The following is a 25,282-nucleotide window of genomic DNA, read 5'->3' as shown; positions in this document are numbered from 1 at the left end:
GGGATGGAGAGTGGAGGTGCAGCTAGGGACTAGGGGTTGAGGTTAGGAGGCAGAGCCCCCCAGGCATAAGAGACAGCCAGTACAAAGGCGCAGAGGTGGGAGACAGTGTCATGGGGGAAGAACAGATGCATGCAGATTTGTTTGGCAGAAGCAGATTGAGCCTGGAGAGCAGTGATTCGGAAGACTCCTGGAAATGGAGGAGAGGGTTGACTTGTGATGAGCTTTCGATGCCAGATACAGGAGTTTGACCCTTGGCCTGAGAGGTAATAAGATGCCATCAAGTGTATCAAGGAGGGGCAGTGGTGCCATGGTGAGACTGGCCCTTTAGGAGAATCCCCATGACTGTGCAGAGCACAGATGGAGGACAGGAGAGGTCTGAGGCAAGGAGGCCATGTAGAAGGTGAAGGCCAGGGGGCAAGGCAGAGTGAAGGGATGGACAGAACCTGGAAGGACACGAGGGGCTAGGGAGACTCTGATGATGGAAACTCCTTGAGGATAGGCCATTCTCTTTCTCTGACCTTTGAATCCTGAAGGTGTGATACAGTACCTGATTCTTCATATTGGTTTGTTTTTCTACTTTTCATCTAGATCGATTTCACCAGTGAAAGGCATTCCAGTGTGAAAACTCCTATCATTGCTGTAGATTGTCAAGTCATCTTTAGTTCATAAAGTCAGGGGATCTTGGAGGTTCTCTAATGCAACGTCCTTGCTTCACACGTGAGGATACTGGAGATCCAGAAAGGTGAAATAATTCCCCTGAGTTCACAGAGCTAAGTGGAACAGAGGATTTGAACCCCTGTCTTCTGATTATAAATCCAGCACTGCATCACTGTGACAACTAGGTCTGGAGCCAGGAAGACCTCAGTTCAGATCCTGTCTCAGACATTTACCAGCCATGGATGTGACATTGGGCACGACTTAAGTCCAACAGACTCAGTTTCGTCACCTGTAAAATGGGAGTAATGGTAGTAACAACATCTCAGGGTTGTTGTGAGAATCCATTGAGATGGTATTTGTAAAGCTCTTTGCAGAACTTAAAGTGCCATATAAATGATATCTATCTATCTAGCCAACTACCAATCTATCTTTCTATACAGCTATCTCTCTCCCTCCAGGTATCATCTGTCTATCTACCTATTTATCTATCTAACCAAGAAACATCAAGAAACGACAAAACAAAGTCAATAGAATGAAGAAAAGAAGAAAATGTGAAACACCTTATTTTGAAAACAACTAACTAGGAAAATAGATCAAGGAGAAATAATTTAAGAATTAATGAACTGCCTGAAAGATATGAATAAAAAAGAGCTTAGACATCACATTTTAAAAAATTATCAAGGTAAACTACCCCAATATTTTAGATCCAAAAGATAAAATAGAAATTGAAAGAATCTACTAGTCACCTCTTGAAAGAGATCCTAAAATGAAAACTCCCAGCAACAGTATAGCCAAATTCCAGAGCTCCCAGGTCAAGGAGAAAAAATTGCAGGCAGACAGAAAGAAACCATGCAAATATGGAGCCACAGTGAGGGTCACATTTAGCAGCTTCCATGTTAAAGGAGTGGATGTTTTAGATTCTGATATTCTAGATGAAAAAGGAGCTAGGATTGTAAATAAGAATAACCCACCCCAAAAAATTGAGTGTAATCCTTCAGGAGGGAAATGTATAGTAAGGGATATGAACAGGCAGTTTTGTGATGAAGAAATCAAAACAATTTATATCATGTAAAACACTGTAAACCACCATTGATTAGAAACATACAAATTGAAACAACCTTGAGATATTATTTTATACCTACCAGATTGGCTAAAATGATAGAAGAAAAGAGTGACAAATGTTGGAGAGGATGTGGAAAAATTGGGACACTAATTCATTATTGGTGAAATTGTGAGCTGATATAACCGTTTTGGAGAGCAAGCTGGAATTATGCTCAAACATTTATTAAACTACCTATGCCCTTGACCCAGCAATGCCACTACTTGGTCTGTTTCCAAAGATAATTAGGAAAAAAGGAAAAGAACCTGTATGTTCTAAAAATGTTCATAGCAGTTTTCTTTGTGGTGGCAAAGAACTGGAAATTTCAGGGATGTTCATCAATTGGGTAATGGCTAAACAAGTTGTGGTATGTGATTGTGATGAAATACTACTGTGCTCTAAGAAATGATGAGCTCAATGATTTTAGAAAAAATATGGAAAGACTTGTATGAAATAATAAAGAGCAAAATGAGCAGAACCAAGAGAACACTGTATACAATAAGAGCAACATTGTTTTAAGAATGACTTTGAGTGCATGAGTTATTTTGACTTATAAATACCTTAACTATAAAGGACATAGGAAGAAAGACACTATCTGCACCAGAGAAAGAACTGGCAAATAGAAAGGAATAGCAAGTTGTGCATATTAGATTTGCAGTTTCATGTGCAATCATCTTTTTTTTTTTACTGTACTGTGTTATAGAAATACTTGTTTTGTTCCATAAATTAAAAATAAACTTTTAGAAATGACATAGATGGCTTTCAAGCATTCCTGGTGAAAAGACCAGAACTGAATAGAAAATCTGACATTCAAATGCAAGATTCAGGAAAGGAATAAAAGGTAAACATGAAAGACGAATCATAAGGGACTCAGTAAAGTTAAACTATATATATTTCTATATGAGAAGATCATATCTATACACACATAGACATATATGATACATACATATAAAGGTATATAATATATACATGCATATAATGCATATATAAATATATACATATACACACACATACATCCATACACATAACTTCCAAGAACTTTATCATTATTAGGGAAGTTAGAAGAAGCCTACACAGATAGAAGAGCATGGTATAAGTCAATTATAATGGGATGATCTAAAAAAAATGAAGGGGTGAGTAAAAAATGCACTGGGAAAAGGGGGAAAAGAGGATGATAGTGAAACTTTTGTTTGTTCATAAGTTTGTTCTCAAACAAAGATGTGCACAAAGAGCTTTTACATTGGAAGGGTAATAAGAGGGATGGAGGGCAAAGCTTGGACTTCACTTTCATCAGAATTGGTTCCAATGGGAAGAAAGAGGAATATGTGTATATGTTTGTGTATGTATGTATATATACACACACTCAGTTGGGTACAGAAATCTATCTTACCCAAGAGAGAAGTAAGAGGGTGAGGGTATAAGAGAAAATGGAGGAGGTTGATAACAGGGAGAATAGATTAAAGGAAGCAGAGATCAGAAGCTTTAGAGGAGGGACAGACTAAAGAGAAAAAAAAGAATAAGATAAACAGAAGAAAATAGGATGGAGGGAATATACAATTGGTAATCATAACTGTGAGTGTGAATGGGATGAACTCACCCATAAAACAGAATTGGATGGTAAAGTGGTTTAGAAACCAGAATCAAACAATATGTCATTTACAAGAGATACACATGAAACAGAAAGACATACAAAGCTAAAATAAGGGGCTGGAGCTGAAACTATTATGCTTCAGTTGAAGTAAAAAAGGTAGGGGAAACAATCATGATCTCAGACAAAGCAAAAGCAAAAATAGATCTAATTAAAAGAGATAATCAGGGAAACCATATTTTACTAAAAGTTAGACAATGAAGTAATATTTTTTTAAAAACTCATTGCAAGTTTCTCTAACAAAGGCCTCAATTCTCAAATACATAGAGGATTGAATCAAATTTATAAAAATATGAGCCATTCCCCAATTAGTAAACAGCCAAGGGGTATGAACAGCCAGTTTTCAGAAGAAGAAATCAAAGCTATCTATAGTCATATGAAAAATGTTCTAAATCATTATTGAGAGGTTCCCAAACTTATTCGGCCTACAGCCCCCTTTTTAAAAAATTACTCAGTATCTACCTGGAAATCTACTTTCTTTAACCTTTTAACATTTTTTTAAAATTTGCATCATTTCAAAAAAAATATTGCCCTCCTGAGTCATTCCAGCACCCCCTCCCTCCGGGGGTGATATTACCCACTTTGGGAGCCCAATACAAATTAAAACAGCTCTGAGGCACCACCTCACACCTATCAGAAATAGCAAGTGCTGAAAGGGACATGGGGAAAGAGGTATACTAATGAATTGTTGGTGCAACTATGTCCAAAGTGTCATAAAACCATGCATACCTTTCAACCCTGCAATAGCACTTCTAGGTCTGTATCCCAAAGAAATCAAATTAAAAGGAAAAGGACTTATACATACAAAAATATTTACAGTAGCTCTTTTTGTGGTGGCAAAGAATTAGAAGTTGAGGGGTTGCTCATCAATTGGAGAATAAGTTGTAGTATATGATTGTGATAGAACCCTGTTGTGCTATAAGAAATGACAAAGGGGGTAGTTTCAAAAAAAACTGAGAACTATATGAATTAGCACAAAGCAAAGTGAGAAGAACCAGGAGATCATTGTATATAGTAACAGCAATGCTGTGCTGATGATTGTGAAAGACTTAGCTACTCTGATCAGTACAATGATTCAAGACAGTTTGGAAGAACTTATGATGCAAATTGTCTGTGCCTCCAAAGAGAGAACTGAGGAGCTCTGAGTGCAAATGATCATTTTCTCACCTTATTTTTCTTGCTTTCTGGCAACATGGCTAATACAGAAATAATGTTTTGCATGATTTCACGTGTACGATGGGCATCATATTGCTTGCCTTCTCAGTGGGTGGAGGAGGTGCTGAAGGGAGGGAAAGAGCTGGGAACTCAAAATGTTTTCTAAATGCAAAAAATAAATAAATAGCTTGAAGAAGAAAGATAGAAAAAGAGCTTTTTTCTCTACTGAATCAAGTGCTTTTTTCATAAACAACAAATGACAAACTCAGTAGAATCTTACATGTGTTTTGCTGTTGAATATTGTGACAATGTTGAAATGATTGGATCCAGGGGATAAAAAGCTTTAAACACCAAAAAGGAGAGTTTCCAGTTCATCCTAGGAGGAAAGCAAAGCTCCTAGAGCTTACTGAGAGGGAAATTGCTTTAGTCAAACATATGCTTTAGCAAAATTCACTTGGCTGCTCTGTGGAGAAACTGCATGATTAGAGAGGGCAGAGACTAGAAGCATTCATACCAATTAAGAAGTTATTGTGCTGATACAATTGAGAAATACCCCACCCCCACCCCAAACTGGGGGCAGTGGCCAACAGAAGGAGAGAAAGGGATACACACACATACGTATGCATGCATGCATGTATGTATGTGGGTATGGATGTGTGTGTATGTACCTATATACATATATCTATAGATACAGATACACACCAATACATATGAAGGCTTATGCCTGGGAAAACTGGCCACATCCTGCCAGCATCAGATCAAGCTCCTTAAGGTTTTCTGCCTGGGTCAAAAAGCAGTCCTGTTAACTAGAATCCCAGTGGGAGAACTTTTAATAGCAAAGGCCTATAATACATAAGCACACTTGAAGTTACTAATAATAACAGGTGTGAATTCAAGTGGCTAAAGCTTTCTACACATTTTCTAGTATTGTTGATGTAAAATTAAATATGTGTATATCATGAAACTTGGTCATACCAAAACAAAAAACAGATCCTCTTGAAATTTGGTAGCTGTGTAAATTAGAGATGCATTTAGCTAAATCAAGGTAACCTGACAAGCAATTGTTGTTGTTTGCTGTTTCAGATCCATAATATTGCTTATAATATTATGCAGATATGCTTTTAGGAATACAACCATGGATGTTGCTATATTGTGAGCTGAACTGTAACAGGAAAGAAAATGTTTGCAAACTGTTGATATTCTGAAGTGTTTGCCTATAGTAAAGAGGAAGGGTCATCTAAAATTGCTTGGCTATCACTTAGGAAAATTGTAAAATTATTGGTTAAGATATTAGGTGTTATAGTAAGGCCAATTTAATTAATAATGAGTTATTAATATAATAGTATGATGCTATAGATATGATGAATGAAACAAAAACTTGTTCTTTGAAAATAATAACCAAATTCATATACTTTTAGCCAACTTGATTTTTAAATGAACAAAATTTTAAAAAGATGAACAAGGTGAAATCACAACAACCAAAAACCAAATACTATAAAATACTATACATAGTTATGTGGCAACAAAACTCAGAACACACAAAAAAATAGAGCACTACTTTCAAAAAATAAAATTTCCAAATTAACAGTATACCAAATATATATCTGCAACCAACACTCTCAGGAAAAGGAAACAAAGTTATCTATAAAAATGAACAAACAGATGGGACCTGTGATCTATGTTTCTAGGTACTTTGTGGATCAGAATCCCCTCTGAACCACAGCTTTCAAGCTTTCCACCAATGGATTACTTTTCATGAGTCAATCCTTCCTCTTTTCTCAGCATACTTATCTCCTAATAGAACTGATATGCCAGTCATAAGTGTGATAGAAAAAAAGGCAACATAACCCTTTACATGCTTGATGACATCATAATCCTGAGTCACCATCATCACCATCATCACCATCATGTTCATCACATTCATATAGTGCTTTAAAGTTTGCAAAGCATTTACAAGTATTATCTCCCACTGGTAATTTACAGTTCTTTACAAAATCATCTTTGCCTTCTTTTCTATGCCCTGGACTGATAAGGCTTCAAATGAAAAACAAAAATTAAATGCCTCCCCTAAAGCCCTCCTCACAGTGACTCATCACAGCATGGAAATGATCCTGGTTTCTTGAAGGTTATGCCAGTTTAATGTAAGATTGGGCAGTTCCCAATAAGCTGAAGGCGTGAAAGTACAGAAACAAGTGGCTGGATTGTAGGAGGTCTCCACAAAAGTGTAGAGTACATGCAAAGAAGTAGAATGAGATAAAGTGATAATGAAGGGATAGTGCCAGAAGGGGGAGAGCCTTGAATGCCAGGTTAAGGATATGAAGTTTACTTGGTAGGTAACGTGGAGTAAACTGTGAGAATACACTGATGTAAACAAAGTGAAAGGAGGCTAGAGGAAAGGACATAAGACAGATGAGCCATTAACATTTAGACCAATAAATAAAAAGTTGCATCAATCTAGTTGCTTTTAATGTAAGGGCAAACAGCCACCTCCTTTACCGTCACCTGGGGACACCTCTGTGTTACACTGGAGCACAGGTATGAGTCTACTGACTCTGACCAGGGCAGAGCACAGAGGATGTTTTCTAACCTAGTCCATGAAGCCTTTCTTAGTTAGCTTCAGGTAGCGTTTCCATGTTTGCCTGCCACATCACACCACATTTTCATGGATCCTGTCATCAGGCACTTTTCAGAAAGACTCAAGTCTAACTAACTCACTCCATCTAATGCTTATTAATTTGACTCTCTGAACCCAAGTGGAAGAATTCATGTTCATATCCACCAAATCTTCTCTTATTAGATTCAGCCCAGGGTTCAAGCATGTCATCATCTCTTTGTGTCCTGAGTCTATTATCCAACATGTTGCTGTATCTCTTGCTTCTGTGTCATCTGCAAATGTAATAAGGATGCGGACTATGCCTTCATTTAAACTGTTGATGGAAATCTTCATCGGAGCAGGGCCAATCAAGATTTCCTGGGCACTCCACTGAAGACTGCCTTTCAAAATGTTCAGAACAAAGCTCCTGAGGCATAGAGAGAAGGCTATGTTTTGTTTCTAAACTGTTGCAGAGAAGTGGGTAATAAATCAAAATTTCCTAAATGTTTTGGTGATTAAAGGGATAATCTGAAGTTATACGGATAAAATCTCATGCACAGAATGACTGATTTCTAAATGATGACAGATAAATCAGGACTATTGCTAGATATTTGTAAGGCAGAAAAGGTTACTTCTAAGGCCTTTGTCTTGGGAGAGGGAGAAAGAGGAACTTGGCAAAGTATAAGGCTCATGGGAGCAAGGACCAGGACTCGATATCTTAAACAACCTAGCCTCAGAAAATGTAACACAGCAAGTCACAAATAGAGTCAAAGTTGCCACTGCCCACAAAGTGGTGCCTAAGGTCCCTCCAGAAAGAAGTTGGGTGAGTGTGAATAGAGAGTGACCTTACCTCGGAGACTATTGTGCCTGTTTAGAGAGTAGGAAGTTGGGCCAATCAGTAAATAATTCTAATAGGTAGAGTTGAGATTCCATGGTTTAAAAGCTTAAAATCTGTAGAAAAGTTTCTTGGAGTTATTGTTCTGGGTAATACACAAATCAGATTATTTTGACAGCAATATACCTATAATATTGCAAAGTATGAGACCCTATAATGATGCTGAAATTGAGCCTATTCTCCCTCAACCAAAAAACCAAAAAACAATGCCTATGTATGAATCAGTTATGTTTGACTATTTTTTTCCTGCCACAAGAAGGACTTCCACTAGTGGGGAATATATCATGTGATGACTGGAGTGTAAAAACCAAAAGATACATCAATAAATAATAAAGAATGTATTCTACAAAACATTATCAAAAATAGAGAAATAAGGCACCCTACTAAACTTTTTTGAAACAAATATGATCCTCATACTGAAACAAGAAAGAGACAAAATAGGGACAAAAAATAGACCAATTTCATTAATGAATATTAATAAAAAAAATTAAATAAAATATTTTTTAGGAAAGAATAGCAAATATTCAAAACAATTTACTATGATGTCATTTTATTCATACCAGGTATGAAAGGATGATTCAGCATTAAGAATATGATTAGCATAATTAATCAAATGAGATAATATTGGTAAAATAATTAGCACAGGGCCTAGCACATAGCAGTATCTTAATAAATGCTTGTTACCTTTCCTTTCTTTCCCCTCGTATAAGTAACAAAAACCATATGATGATTTTGGTAATGACTAAAAAAAACTTTCATAAAATACAGTACTCATTCATCTTCAAAATTACGCAAAACAGAACAATGCAAAGGTCTGTCTTTAATATAATGAAAAAGTATAAATATGAAGTCAAAAGGTAGAAATATTTGAAGAGGAGAAACACCAGGAGCTTTATCAGTAGAAAGAAAAACAAAGCAAGAGTATTCCCTCTCCTCAGTATCATCTCGTTTAATTCCAGAAACGCTAGCAATAGCAATAAGATATGAGAGAAAATAGATGTCTAATTACTGGCAAAGAGAAGAAAATTGAACTGCATTTATATATAATATGTTTACTTAGAAAACCCCAGAGAATGAGCAAATCTAATTGAAATGATTGATAGCTTCAGTAAAATAGTAGTATACAGAATAAATTCATAAAACAATCAGTCTTTTTATACTGTACTGACAAAGTCCAGGCGGGAATGATAAGAGGAATTACATTCAAAATAACTATTAAAATATAAAATATATGGAAGTCAATCAACTAAGACATGCAGAAATTCTATATACAAAACACTTCATATTAATAAAAGAAAACATAAGATAGAGAACTTTGTAGTACTGATAGTTGGGTCATGTCAATATAACAATAATGATACTACGTAAATAAATGTATAGGTTTATTGCTTTAAAATTCAAATCAAACTACCAAGTGAATATTTTAAAGAGCTAGACAAAACAACTAAAAAAAATCATTTGCAGGAAGGAGAGGTCTAGAATTTCCAGGGAAATAATAAAAAATGGAACTGAAGATTTATCAGACCACAAACTACATCATAGGGTAGTAATACTCAAAACTATTTTGGCACTAGTTTAAAAAAATACAAAAGTAGATCAGTAGAGTAGACTAGATAAGCAAAAACAGAAGAAATGGAAGATCAAAGCCCAATGTCTGATAAACAGAAGAAAATACATTAATAAGGGAAATACTTCCTATTAGACAAGAATTACTATATTACCTTGGAAGTGATTGGGCAGAAATTAAGTTCAGGCCAGCATCTCATATCATATATTACCACAATAAATGACAGATGTATATTTGACTGAATATGAAAGGTCACATCACCAAAGTAATTAGTAGAGAGCAGGAGTTATATATTATAACTAATCCCTCTTCCACATGACAGCCCTCAAATAATTTGAAGTTAGCTATTACCCTCTCCCTTCTCCACCCCTCACCTGAGTCTTTTATCAAGCTAAACATGTCCAGGTCCTTCAACACCTCATTTAACGTCAACTCAAAGCCTTCTACCACCCTGGTTGCCATTCCTGGAGGCTCTCCCACTTATCATTGTTCTTTTTAACTCAAGACATTAAAAAGAGGGCACAATACTCTGGTGTTGGGTCTGGAGAGGACAAAATCCAGGGGGACTATCACCTCCCTATTCCTGGAAAGTTCTTTTAATCACATTAGATTTTTTGGATGCCTCATCATTGAGATGCCTAAAAGAGTAAGAGTTCAGTACATACAGATTGTAACTAGCAGTATTTGAACCCAGATCACCTCAACCCACACCTAGTACTCTTTCACCTGCAGTATCTTGAGTAGGTACCTAGGTAGTGTAGTGGACAGAGTGTGAGACTTGGAGTTAGGAAAAGTTAGCTATGGAATGCTAGGTGATCATTTAATCTCAGTTTCCTCATCTGCAAAATGGAGAAAGTGCTTTTGCACTGTGGTCATAGAGGTGCGGTGATGAATACATGGCAGTATATATGTAAAAGCACATCATATTCCTCAAAGTGCCATATAAATATTACGTATTTATTGCATACATATTACATACATGTCCAGAGATCTGCCTTTGAATCAGTATATCAACCCAAAGAAATATAACTAAATCTACTTTATTCCCAGATCACCTACTTATCAAGTGGGATAAAGCCAGATCAAACTATTCAAATTAACCAATTAATCAACAAGAATCCATTAAGCACCTACTATGTGCCAGCACTGTGCTCAGTACTAGGGATCCAAAGAAAAGCAAACCTAGTCGGTCCACGCCTTCAAGGAGCTTAGACTCTAATTGCGGGGGCAGGCGGGAACAACATGTAAGTAATTATGAAAGAAATACCGTATTAGAATAGATGTAGATGGAAGGCAGGTGGAATACAATTGCAGTTTGGGGGGGCTGGGAGAGGTCTCCTGTAGAAGAAGGATTTAAGCCGAAGCCTGAAGGAAGCCAGGCAAGCTCAGGAGGAGCTGGGGAGGCATTCTTGGCAGGAGGGGTAGCCAGTGCAGCTCTGGGAGGAGCCGATGCACGCGTCCCCCTGCCTCAAGTGTCTCATCATCCTAGTCCATACATTACAACCAAAGTGATTGTCTTTCTTTGTTAAAGCAGTTTTCCTTACAAACAGATCCGATCGGGGACTCCCCGACTCGCCCATCTCCAGTGGCTCTCTGTTGCTTCCATGATCAAATAAGAGCTCCTCTTTTTGCCCTTAAACCCTACCCAGCCTGACCTCGACCTACCTTTCCAGACTCACCTTTCTTGAAGAGAAAACACTGAGCTCCTTTCGCTGACACTCAGCATCATTCACACTCTAGCACCAACCTACCTTTGAGCTCTATCTCCCAGAGTCCCTTTCACCATCACTCTATTCCAGTCCAAGCTGACAACTTACCATTTTCCAGACGTGCCTCAGGCTTCCCTTTCTTCTGGGCCTGTCATGGCTTGTGCCTGAAATGTTCTCCCTGCTTTTCTATCTTCCTTCCCCTTTCTCAGGGGACCAGATGAGATCATATTTGTAAAATACGTAGCACAGTGCCTGGCACATAGTAGGCACTATGCAAGTACTTACTCCCTCCCTCCATATCACAACTCTTTCCTGAGAACCCTCACTCCTTAAGAAGAGGCAGACACAGATAGAGGCACGTGAACAGCACATGCAGCAACATCTTGGCCTGCCTTTCCTCGGCCCCAGCCTCCAGGACCTTTGTACATGCAGGTCCTGAGTCCAACAGAAAAGAACCATCCCAAGTATTAACCTCTGCTTCCAGCCACGTATTTGGGCCCATTAAGAGAAAAAAGGATGGAGTGAGGCCAGCCACAGTCCAATTTTCCCCAGATCATAGACGAACTCAGTGAAGTGCTGGCTTAACTTTGGCCATGACGTCAGGCCCTGCTCGATACACAGGCCTCCTTTCAGCAGCGCATGCTGGCTTTTTATGGCCGAAGGGTGGTCAGAGATTCCTTCCTTCTGAAACTGAGAAAATTTCCAAATATGGCCCCTAGGCCCCAGGCCCCCAGCCCCTGCCCCAGCAATTGACTGCAAATGAATTGGAAGAATTGTTTCCCTGCCAGCGTCCCTGGCAGAAGATGTGGCTCAGGATTCCCCAGCAGGTGGGACTGGCTGAGGACAGCTTCATTCATGCCATGTACCTCTCTCATCATCTCCTCAGCAGGTCATAATTGGACCAGATCAATAAAGTGAACAAATTGGCCCACTTTCTTTGCCAAACCCGTTTCCTCCTATGGCTGGGCAAGAGGGGCCCTGTGTCACTCATCATGCTGAGTGGCCTGAAGACACTACTCAGTGGAGGCTCTTTGGGCTTGAAGCTTCTGGCTGTTATGCTGGGAAATAGAGGACATTTGAGTACCATCGCTGGGTTTGTACTGGCCTTGCAAACACACTTGACACCTGAACCCCAGAGTTTTCTACTCATAGCAAAACATGTTAGCTTTCACAGAGAAATAAACTTTGTGGAACACCCCTAATGAAGTGAAAACAACAACAACAACAACAAATCTAAGCTTTGAATGTTCATGCTCAAAAAAAGATTTGAGAGAATCTAGTTGTTTTCACGCATCACCCATTTTACAGATGAAGCGACTGAGGCTAAGAGAAGGAAAGTGGTTTGCCCACAGTCACACGTATTTTGGGTGCACACAGTAAAGTCAGGCATTTCTGTCTGTGTCCCAGCCATGCCCTGTCAAGCTTGGTAGGAGGCTATCTGCATTCCCATCATTGTTAACTCTGATTTGAAACAGTAATGAGGTCAATTATGCTAAGCCCACCATGTGCGCTCCATCATTCCTGGAACAGGGGAATGGGACCTCCCCTTGTCTTCATGAATTGTGACTCATATTCAAGGGTTTCTTGAAGTAAGAAACCTTTGTTTGAAGGGTTACTTGGACGAGGATCTGAGCCCATTTATGCTGGCCTAGCCTGGGTGACACTCCAGTGTTCCAATGGATCTGTGTTCCCACCAATGGGTTGTAAGTGTTTCTTTCACTGATTCAGATCACAGCCCAGTGATGACTGCCCACCTTGTGTGACTCTTGCCACACTCTCTCAGGCCACCACAGGAATTCCACCCAACGTCCTGGGAGCCTTCCTTTCATCTTCTCGTCATTGAGAAAGTGCTGCACTCCCTGCGGTACCTAGGCAAGGCTGCTCTGGCTCTGGGCTCAGTGCTATTATGTACCAACTGTCCTCAGAACCATTCCTTGAATTCCTGACCACAAGGAAAGGAATGGTAATTAATGATAACCATAGCCTCAAAATATCCTGCCAAAGTCAACCAATAAACTGGACTGGAACTGGGCCATTATCACAGACTGAAACATTTGTTTCCCATAATTGCCTGGATTTAACATTGATCCATAAAACTTCAGAACAGCCTTTTCAATAGCCGTCGCCAGGCCAAATACTCAAAATCTCCAAGCTACACAGAGTGAAAAGCTTTCAAACAATGGAAGAGGAGAGTGAACTCATGTGGGAACATCACTCCTGTTGTTCCATGAGCTGCTGGACTGGCCCCAAGGATGCTCTAAGTGACCTGATGGGGATTTTGAGCCTTTATTTTCTTATAAAAATATCCAAGTGATTTACCTGTGTAGTATCTCACAGACTATGAACCATTAAAGAATCATAGCTCGATTAAGACTTATGCCAGGACCATTTCTGTCTGGATCTCATTGAAAAAATGAGGACAATTATCCTCATCAAACTCATCATTTTCCCCTTTTCTTCTTCGTCCTTTCAGGAGGAGGATGGTGTATCTCATTTCTAATTTATAGAATACTTTCTTCATAAAGGTCAATGACAGTTAATGCTAACAAGTATTATTATGTCTGGTTTATGAAAGGGGAAACTGGGTCCCAGATGAGTGAAGTGACCAGCCCAAAGTCTCAAGTTTTACAAGCGCTGGAGCTGGAACTTTAACCCCGGCCTCTTGAGCCTATCTTCAAGACTCTTTCCATTATACTCAGGGGTGATTTACCAGTTTTAGCCAGAGAAGGATCTTCATGCGTGAGCCTTTGCATGTGCACATGCACGTGCGTGAGCGCGTGCACACACACACACACACACACACACACACACACACACACTGAGGAAGCTGCTGAGGGAAGCTTCTGACGAGATCATTTGTCCAGAGCAGCTATTTCCTTTAATTTGGGTAGAGATTGATGATTGCTACATGTCCACGGAGGCAGTGAAGGAGTTTATTGATTCTGAGCCCAGCCGGGCACTTCTGGGGGCATTAATAACTGTCTCGTTGCTTACCCTCTGCTCACCCATTGAATGTAATAATACTGAAGGCTTGGAAGTCCAGTACGTAGAAACAAAATGGATGCAAACATGATTAGTGCACATCTCAATAATGGGGGTGCACCAGGGGCCCTCCCCTTATAATGTCCAACCGACCAACCTGCAATGCTCTCCTAAGAGACACCTGAATAGATCAGGAAAATCAATGAACTTCCCACACCTTCCTTTAGTGTGCTAACTAAGAGGATGTGATATGGCTGGAGAACATGCCCTAGAGAGGAGTGCAGGCACTCGGGTCACAGCCCATCTGAGAGATCTCCCAAGAAGCCCCTCTTTGGGAGTCAGCAGCAATGAAAGGGTGATAGGAGAAAGAGGGCTGACCTTGCAGACGGAGGGCTGAGGCTCAGACCTCCCAGTCTGCTCTTTGTTAAATTTGTGAGCTTGGAAAAGTTAACTTAAACCTCCCTGGGGTTCCCACATCTCTAAAATGAGGGGCAGACTGGGGCCCCATTTTCAACATCTGTAGGTGGAGGAGGTTGGACAAAATGGCCTTTGGAGCCCCTTCCTGTTCCAGATCTCTGATTTTAAGATGAAATAGAACATAAGCATATTCAGTGTTCAGGTAAGGTGATAGTGGCCTCATGACCTCTATCCTCCTGAATGTGTTAGCTGGTGGCTCTGAGACTTGGCAGGCAAGAAGAAAGCCTAGCCAAGACTGAATGAACGGTGCAACCCCAGACTTGTGAGGAATCTCTCAAGTAGGGTTTTGTTGACAGCTGAATTGTGCTCCACCCTGTTTTGTCAAGTTTCTTCTTACCATTCTGGATCTACTTTGGTGATGTGGGTGAAGGTAGGGGTGGGGCCCAGGGACCAATTCCTTGGCTTTCTTTGTTCACAGCTGGAACATCACATCACAATGACTCACGGGTGAAGCCGAACCAAGGAGTAGGAGAGAAACTCAGCTGAGGGATTAGAGATCTTTAGCTGGATGGTATTGCTCATTTCATTAGAAAGTTTTGTTGTTATCGTTCATGTGTTTCAGTCATGTCTGACCCTTCATGACCTCATCTGGGATTTTCTTGGCAAGGATACTGGAATAGTTTGCCATTTCCTTCTCCAGCTCATTTTAAAGATGAGGAAATGGAGGTAAACAGGGTTAAATGACTTACCCAGAGTCACACAGCTAAAAAGTATCTGAGCTTGGATTTGAACTCATGAAGACAAGTTTTGCTCATTCCAAGCCCACTGCTCAATCTACTTTACCACCCAGCTGCCCTAGGGAAAATAAAGTTAGTGCCCCCAATACTTGCTAAAGAAACAAACCACAAAGAGTATGATGCCAAGGCACCAAGTTCAGGTGCCTCCTTCTCCTATGAAACGTGTCCCCAGTCCCAGCTGGAAGAGGTCTCTTCCTTCCCCCTGGCAGAAGCAGCCTGGCACAATAGAGAGGGTGCCGAATTGGGAGTCAGCAGGGACCTGGCTTTGAAAACCACTGCAGACACTTCTAATCATGGGACTTTGGGAGAATTCCTTCACCTCTTAGTGTGGGCAATAATACTTAGAGGTTTATTTGTCTTGGATCTTCTCTCAAAATACACTGTCTATGATGTCATGAGCTCTCATCGGTTCAGTGATCACCTGTGTATAAATGAGCCTTAGATCTATGTATTTAACCTTCATCTCTACTGAGACATTCAGTCTCATATCTCCAAATTCTAGTTGTCTCTTTCCACTTGGAAGACCCTTAGGTATCTCAAACTCAACCTATTAAATACTCATTCTCCCAAAAAACCTTCTCCTCTTCTAACCCTCCCTCATTTCTGTCAAGGGCACCATCCAACCTCCAGTTAGGCATGTTCACAATGTGAGAGTCATCCTTGGCTCTTAGCCCTCACTCAGCTTCCACGTGCGATGAGCTGCCAAGACTTGCTGAGTTTGCTTCCATAGACTTTTTCACATGAATCCTCTTCCCTTTATTAATAAAGCTACTAGACCTTCTCATCACCCCTTACTTGGGTTAGTGCAATAGACTGCTAATTGATCTTTCTATTTCATCTCTCCCCACTCCAATCCATCCTCCATACCACTTTCAAAGCGATTTTCTGAAAGTACAGGTGTACTTAAATCTGTAATTATTTCTATATATATTACATCTGTGATATACCATGTCACTACCCCGCTAAGTGACTGCAGTGACTGCTTAGTGTCTGTAAGATAAAATGCTAAGTTCTCTCTTTGGCTTTTGCCACTGGTCATCCATGAACAGGAAATGCCCTCCCTCCTCTCTCAAATTTGTAGAATCTCTTTTCCTTCAACTCTTAACTCATGCATTGTCAACACCTGTTCAAAGCTTACTCTGGTTCCCCCAACGTCCAGTGTTCTCCTTCCCTAATTATTGGTATCTACCTTCTCCACTATCCATACTTTTCCTGCATATGTTCAGTCTGCTTATACTTACATCTACAAACCAGATGAGATAATATATTTAAAATCCTTCACAAACCTTAAAGTGCTGTAAAATATTCTAGTAATAATAATAATGAATAGCAATAATGACAATCACTATTAATACATTTTGTCTCTCCTCATAGAATGTAAATACTTTCAGAGTAGAGATTTTTATTTTTGCATTAGCCTAGTGCCTGGGGAATAGTAGATGTTTAGGAAATGTTTGTTTATTAGAACCTAGTGCTTGGGGAATAGCAGATGATTAGGAAATGTTCATTGATTGGTTGGTTAAAAGCCTTCACAATCTGGGTCAAATTCCAGTTTTGTAGCTCTCCACATTATTCACCCCACATACAATCTAGATTCCAGCCAAATGACAATTTTCTGATCTTTATCCATGACATTAAATCCCTCATTTCTAATGCCTTTACAAATGTTGTACCCCATGCCCAGAATACTCAGTTTTTCTTACCTCTGCTCCTTGGCACCTCTGACTTTCTTGAAGGCCCAGCTCTGGTGACATCTCCACTATGAAAACTTTCCAGATCCCCTCCCTCAGCTATTAGTTATTACTTCTCTCTCCCACCTCCTCCTGAAATGACTGTATGTTTGCTTTGTATTTATTGTTGTTTCCCCAACAGAGCTTCCTTAGGGCAGGGACTGTTCTATTTTTTCTTAGTATCTCCAACGTCCAACATGATGTAGGCTACATAGTAGGTACTTTATCATTCATTGTTGGATTAAATGGAGTTGAGTAACAGAAAGGATGTGAACAACTGGTATGCCCTGGGGTGTTTTAAAGCAAGAGAACAGGGAGGGACTATATAAAATTAAAAAGGTTTTGCACACATAAAACAAATGCAGCCAACATTAAGAAGAAAGCAGAAAATGGGGGGGGAGATTTTGCAACAAGTATCTTTGAGAAAGGTTTCATTTCTCAAATATATAGAGAAATGAATCAAATTTAGAAAAATAAAAGTCATTCCCCAAATGACAAGTGATCAAAGAATATGAACAGAAAGTTTTTCAGACAAAGAAATCAAAGCTATCTATAGTCATATGTGAAAATGTTGTAAATCGCTATTGATTAGAGAAATGCAAATTAAAACAACTCTGAGGTACCACCTCATCCCTACCAAATTGGCCAAGGAAAATGACAAATGTTGAAGTGATATGGGAAAACTGGGACAGTAGTGCACTGTTGGTGGAGTTGGGAAGTGATCTAATCATGCTAGAGAGCAATTTGGAGCAATGCCCAAAGGGCTATGAAACTGTGTATACTTTTTGATCCAGAAATACCACTGCTGAGTCTATATTCCAAATATATCCAAAAAATGAGGAAAGGACCTATTTGTAAAACAAAACAAAACAAAACATTTATAGCAGCTCTTTCTGGGGTGGCTAAGAAGTGGAAATCAAAGGGATGCCCATTAATGGGGGAATGGCTAAACAAGCTGTGGTATATGATTGGAATGGAGTATTATTGTGCTATAAGAGATAACAAGAAGAATAATTTCAGAAAAACCTGGAAAGACTTACATGAACTTACACGTAGTGAAGTGAATAGAACTAGGAAAATGTTGTATACACTAACAACAATGTTGTTTGATGAAGAGTTGTGAATGACAGCTATTCTCAGTAATATAATGATCCAAGACAATCCCAAAGGACTAATGATAAAACATACTATCTGCCTTCAGAAAAAGAACTAATATTGATTGAATACAGAAGCATGCCATTTTCACTCTTTCTTTTTTTTATCCAAGTTTATCCAAGTTTTCTTGTACAAAATGACTAACATGGAAATGTTTTACATAACTGCACATGTATAGTGTATATCTGATTGCTTGTCATCTCAGGGAGTAGGGAGGGAGAGAGAGATAGAATTTGGAGTGCAAAACTTTAAATAAAAATTGGAGAAAAAAGAAATGACAAGTAGGATGGTTTCAGAAAAACCTAGAAAGACTTACATGAATTGATGCAGAGTGAAGTGAACAGAACCAGGAGAACATTGTATGCAGTAACAGTAACATTGTAACAATGATAAACTGTGACTGACTCAGATCTTCTCAGTGATACAGTAAGGACAGAAGTGCAGACAATCTCAAAGGGCTCATGCTGAAGCAGACAATCTGACTCCAGAGAAAGAACTGAAACTGTGTGATTACAGATTGAAGCATGGCATTTTTCACTTCCTTCCTTCCTTCCTTCTTTCTTTCTTTCTTTCTTTCTTTCTTTCTTTCTTTCTTTCTTTCTTTCTTTCTTTCTTACTTGTCTTCTATAAAATGAATAATATAGAAATGTTTTAGATGATTGTGCATATGTGAACTACATCAGATTTCTTACCATCTCAGAGAGAGTAGGTGGAAGTGAGGGAGGAAAAGATTGAATTTGTACCTCAAAACTTAAAAAAAAATGTTAAAAATTGTTTTAACATGTAATTAGGGGAAACAAAATATTATTTCAAAAAGAGAATAGAAAGGGGGAGGGGAAAAGAAAGAGGGAGGGGAGAGAGAGAGAGAGAGAGAGAGAGAGAGAGAGAGAGAGAGAGAGAGAGAGAGTAAACAGAATGGGCTCTCTGCAACCTCTCCTGCAGGGCATGAGTTCCAAAGCCAGGCAAGCTCAGCTCCTCCAAGACAAGGTTCAGAGAGTATGCAGGAGTGGAAATACAGGTGACATGACATTCTCCAGCATAAAGTTTGGAACAGAAGTACATATATCTTATCCTTGAGGCGACAGGGTGTCAAGGAAGATTTTGAGTAGGGGAGTGACAGTCAGATCTGTGTTCTAGGAAGATGATTTTGGCAGCTCTGTAGAGGATGGATCAGAAATCATGAGTCTCAGTGGAGATGTGATGATGGGGTCTGTTCTGAGGCAGATGTATGAAGTTTATGAATAGAGAAAAGAACACTGATAGGAAATGGGAAAACATAATGAAAGTTGAGATGGGGAGGAAAGTTATGGAAGGGAAGGCAAGAGAATGGAATAAAAGGGAAAGAAAGGCAAGGGAAGAAAATCCAAGAGAAGGGAAGGTAAAACAAGGCAAGGCAAGGGAAGTAAAGAGAAAGGAAAGGCAAAGGAAAAAAAGGGAAGGGAAGCCAAGGAAAGAGAAGTCAAGAGAAGGCAAGGGAAGGGAAGAGAAGCCAAGGTGAGGTGAGTCAATGCCAGGGAAGGCCAGAGAAGGAAGTTTCTTTACTGGCCCAAACTGGTTTTCTTCTTCTGCACTTCTGTCCTCACTCATCCAGTGGGGCCCAAGAGAGCTCACATTCCAGGGGCTATTCCTGGGGTAGCTCTATGCAGACTAGGAACAGGAAGTACCAGAAAGTTTTCAAGGAAGGCTATGTTCTTGACATTTCCTGCTCTGAAGATGCAGGGAGCTCTAAGCTTCAGGAAGCTCATCTGAACTCGGGGAGGTTCACCTCGATCCCTGGCAAGCTCCCCCACTGGCTGACAGCAGCTCTCACCAGCAGCGAGAATTGATGTACTATCCCACATTTCAAAGGATGTGCATTTGAAGGCCTGCTTGCTGTGTGAGAAACAGCTAGGGCAAAAGAGAAGGCAAGGACACCTGACTTAAATTAATGCTGACAGTAATCTCGGGCTTTCACTCTGCAAACAGCCAGATGGTGAACTTGGAACTTGTAAAAACAGAAAATGCTGCTCTCTGCGGTTCAGAGAGCAGTTACTCTACAGAGGCTTTCTGGATTTCAGGGCCTCAGAACGATGCAAGCCAGAGGCAGCTCTCAGACGAAGGCTAGGAAGGGGCCTGTGGCAGACCTTGGGTTGAAGACAAGCCACCCAGCAGACAGCTTCTGCTCACCCCCATAGAGTATTAGCCTCCATCGAAGGGGGTCCTAAAGCTGGGGCAGTGGGGGGGGACAGGGCAGGCGGTGAAGATGAACTGAGGATTCCTAACATCCTTGTGGAGTGACATCTCGGCCCTAAGGGATCTCATCAGTTCCCAGACTCATCGTCATCCAAATTAAAATCTTCAGGCGCCTCTGCAAAGGACACAACAGCCAGGTGAATTGTGACCTCCAAATGGGATGGAGTATAACTGAGAGATGGCCGGCAAGGTGGCTGCAGAGAAACTCAGCATGGAGTACATGCTGGCGCAAACTAAGAAAAAGATTGGGAATCTGACGTGCTCAGACCCCATGAACACCATGATGTGAAGGGCAGCTCAAAAAGGGAGCCTCACTCTGAGCACTTGGAATGACCAGCCTTGGCCCTGGGGAAGAGCTGCAGGAACATATAGCCCACAGCGGAATGGAGAGGTGGGGGACCACAGGGGCAGAACATCGTATATGCTGTCACATGGGTTTCTAGCTGTTTCATTTAAGTATTTTCCTTTGTTACATGAGAGTGTTCAGTGGGTATGTGGGTGTAAAAAATAAATACATAGACCTTTCAAAACAAATACTAATGATAAAAGAAAAGGGATTGAGAGTAGAGGAGGGGAAAGGAAAGGAGAGGAGAGGAGGAGAGGAGAGAAGAGGAGAGGGGAGGGGAGGAGATGAGGGGAGGGGAGGAGATGAGAGGACAGGAGAGAGGAGGGAAGGGAGATGGGAGGAGAAGAGAGAGAGGAGGGGAAGGGAGGGGAGAGGAGGGAGAAGGTAGAGGAAGAGAAGGGGAAGGGAAAGGAGTGGGGGAGGGGGGAAGGAAGGGATAGAAAGGGAGAGGAAGGGGAGGGGAGGGAGAGGGAAGAAGAGGAGAGTGAAGCTACCCACTCTATCAACAAAACTTCCTCCTCCTCTTCCTCGTCCTCCCAATAGCTCACTTTTATGTAGCCCTTTGAAGTCTACAAAGTGCTTTCCTCACCAGAATCCTTAAGAAGAATCATACAGGTGTCATTAACCCCATGTTCTTGACAAGAAAACTGAAGTATATAGAGATTATTGGAAGTCTGGTTAAAAAATGTTTGAGGCAAGAATCCATCTCATTTGGGGTTTCCTGACTCCCAACCTTGCTGACCCTGAAGCAGTGGATGGGAAGGCCAGCTGGGTTCTAGGAGCAGTCTTCCCACCAGGTGCAGCAGTCAGAGTGACAGACAATGTGATGGAGTTGGCAGCAGCAGCAAGTTTAGCAAGGACAACCTGAAGATGAGGAACATTTGCTCGGAAGACTCAGAATTGGGAGAGGGGTCTCCACATGCACCATTGTCCTCCTCTGCCCAGTCTCCTGGGAATTCAGGGCAAAGTGAGGCAGGGAGAAGAAAAGCAAGGGGGTAAACAGCCTGGGATGCTTTGGGGTCCAAAGGCTGGGTGCCTGAATAAGAAAGACTTGACGATTCTGGGCAAAGAGGATCCCCAGACCTGTTTGACAGCATGAAGGAGCAGCAGGCACATGAGATCTATCCAGCCCTCCTGAATGGCCACTCAGAGCTTGACAAAATTTCAAAGTGGTCTGTTGTAGCAGATGAAAAGTCCTGAGTAAAACACATCTAGAGCCTGGATGGAAAACTCAACTTCAGTCACTCATTAGAGCATCCATTTCAGGAGCCCTAATGGGATCTATCATGGGAGCACACAGACGGTCACTGACTGGATGGGGAGGGAAAAAGAGGGGACTTGAAAGGAGGAAGGGGACGGGCTTCTCCTGGGTCCCCAGATGTTCTGAAGGAGTCCATCTGATGAACCTGCAAGAGCCAAGAGGCAGGAAGAAAGGAGGCTGCATGTGAAGCGACTGCCAAGTCACTCAGAGAAGTGTCAGCAAGAGGTGGAGGGCAAACAGCAGAGAGGCAGATGAATTAGAGACATGGAATGGTGCCTCCTGACAAGTGTGCCTTTAGAAGTCAGCCTTAGAGAAGAGTGGGAGCTTCTGGCCTGGACAGAGGCAGAAAGAGAGGGCTGGGTGCTGCTGTAGCCTACCTTTGGGAGGTGCCTTTGGAAGGAACACTGGAGGGAACTGGAAATGGGATAACATGAGATGGAGAGTAGAAAAACATCCATGGAGCAGTGGAGAAATCCTGGACTTGGAGCCAGACAGACTTGGGCTCCAAACTGACTCTGCCACCCCCTACCTGTGTGATTCAGGGAAAATGGCTTAACCTCCCTGGGCTCCAGTTTCCTCATCTATAAATTGACAGTGTTGGATTCAATGACTTCCAAGGTCTCCTCCACCCCTCACTCTATGACCCTATGAACTCTGTAAGTTAGAAAGAACCTCAGAAGTCATTGAGACCCCCCCCACTTCCTCATGGAACACTTCAAATGAGGAGGAAACCACTGTCTTCTGATGTAGCCCACAATTAGGACAAACTGTTGGCCACCTGGGTAATGACAAGAGAAGTCTGATGTCTCCAGGGGCATGTATCCAAGACCATCCAAGAGAACAGCCCAAGGCTTTGCAGAAGCTGAAGACTGCTACCCACTTCTGTGTCATTCACACAAATGGCACGGCCAAAAGAAAGCTAGAAAATGTTGCCAAGGATGAAGTCTTGGGAAAGAAACTGAAGAACCAGGGACATGGTCAGGATTTCATTTCTGGTGCCCATTGAAGGCAAGAGACACAGGAAAGAAAAGAGGATTTGGAAAATGAACAGCTGCTTAAGATGATGGCCTCTAATATTGGGTTTGAATTTCTAGAATATGGTTTAAATGCTGAGCTCCTGGCTACGGACAGAGTAGACTCCCAAGGTCTGATGAGGATGGACTTCCCTGCTGGTTTTCAAAACTTATCGAAAGGCCTTTAAGCCCAAAGAGATGGCAGAAGGATCAAGCACCCTATGCATATTCACCAAGCTAGATAATATAGGATGTAGGAAATATGACCAGAGAAAGGCAGAAAAGGGAAATAACAGTAATGGTAATTGTGAGTACTTATATAATGCATCAAAGCTCAAAAAGCACTGGGCAAATTTGATTTCATTTGCTCTCACAGCACCTCAGGGGGGGTAGGTGCTATTGTTACCCCCATTCTGTAGATGAGAAAGTAGGCAGACAGAAGTTAGGTGACCTGGCCAGGGTCACACAGCCAGAAAGTATCTGAGACATATTTTGTCCTCAAGTCTTCCAGTCTCCAAGTCCAGGGCTCTGTCCACTGTACCAACTAGCTATAATGTAAGATAAGGCTATGGGAATATCAGAAATTCATGAGGGACAAAATTCAATAATGGGGCCAAGAGAAAAGCTAACAGACTCCAAGGTCTGCTCAGGGGAATGACCTTTGGCCTGAAAAAGATGGAGCCTAAATGATGAATGGGAAGTCCATATCCGAGATGAGTAAGGAAACAAGAAGGCGGCATGCAGCAGCTAGCTGTCCTGGACGTAGTCAAGACCGTGGGCCCAGATGCATGACGTCCTCAGGGAACAAAATGGCAGGTAGATGAACTGGCCAAACCTCTGTGAGGGTCCTAAGGACAGTGGCACACTTAGGCTAAAGCCCACAACTGATTGCTCTGCCATCTCGTCATTTACTTTCAGACAGGGGTGGGTAACTTGATTTAGTTACTATCCATCTACTCCAGCCTTACATACAGATAAATATAGTGCCTGGCACACGATAAACACTTCATAAATGCTTTGATTTGACTTGATGTGAAGAACTGGCAAAGGGTCTCAGGACTGGAGAAGGGTGAACGTTGAGAGCAGCTAGGTGGTGTAGTGTATCCCCTGGACCTGGAGTGAGGAAGACCTGAGTTCAAACTCCGCCTAGCTATTTGACCCATTGTAAACAAGTTACTTTACCTCTGTCTGCCTCAGTTTCCTCAACTGTAATAACAGCAACTATCTCCCTGGGTTGTTGTGAGGACCAAAGGAAGTACCAACTGTAAAGCACTTAGCACAGAGCCTGCTGCAGAGAAAGCACTATGGAAATGTTAGCTGTTATTATTACTAATTATCTATTGCCCCAACCATCCCAAAAGGGAAAGAGAATGGAATACACATTCAGATCCTGAAAAGTTGCAGAACATGTGATTAAACAGACAATTCATGAACACTGCAAAAAAATGATGGCCACTGAAAGACAGTCTGGCCTCCACGAGAGCTGTATCAGAGCAATGCTAGAGAGAGTTTTACAGGGGTTTTAACTCAGCCTTTGGCCAGAGCTTTCAAGTTGTCTTTGTGGAAAAGATACAAGTATGCATGTGCATGCATGTGCATGTGTGTGTATTGTGTGTGTGTGTGTCTGTGTGTGTGTCTGTGTGTATGAAATGATAAGACGCTTAAGGAGAGGGGTTAGAAAGCATGGTAAAGTCGGGGTAAGGGCCTGAGAGCACACTAGGGGTTTGAATATGAGTGCCATAGCATGTTAGGGTCAGGGATCCAATGGGTTTGCAATCCCAGCCAGCTATTCTAATGAGTCTGATCGGTTAGGGGTAGATACAGAATTGATTTAGAAATGGTTGGACAGCTCCATCTAAGGGGAATTGTTAATAGATCAATGACAGCGTGGCCACAGGGCTTCAGCGGCACACCCCAGGGATACCGCACCTCATTTCTGTCAGTGACCTGACTCAAGGCATGGGTGGTTCACTGGCTAAATTGCTAATGATACAAAGCTAGGAGGGACAGATGACATGCCAGACTA

The sequence above is a fragment of the Phascolarctos cinereus genome, unplaced genomic scaffold, assembly GCF_003287225.1.
Source record: "Phascolarctos cinereus isolate Bilbo 61053 unplaced genomic scaffold, phaCin_HiC Scaffold_4;HRSCAF=312, whole genome shotgun sequence".
Lineage (NCBI taxonomy): Eukaryota > Metazoa > Chordata > Mammalia > Diprotodontia > Phascolarctidae > Phascolarctos > Phascolarctos cinereus.
This window is presented reverse-complemented; position numbering follows the sequence as displayed.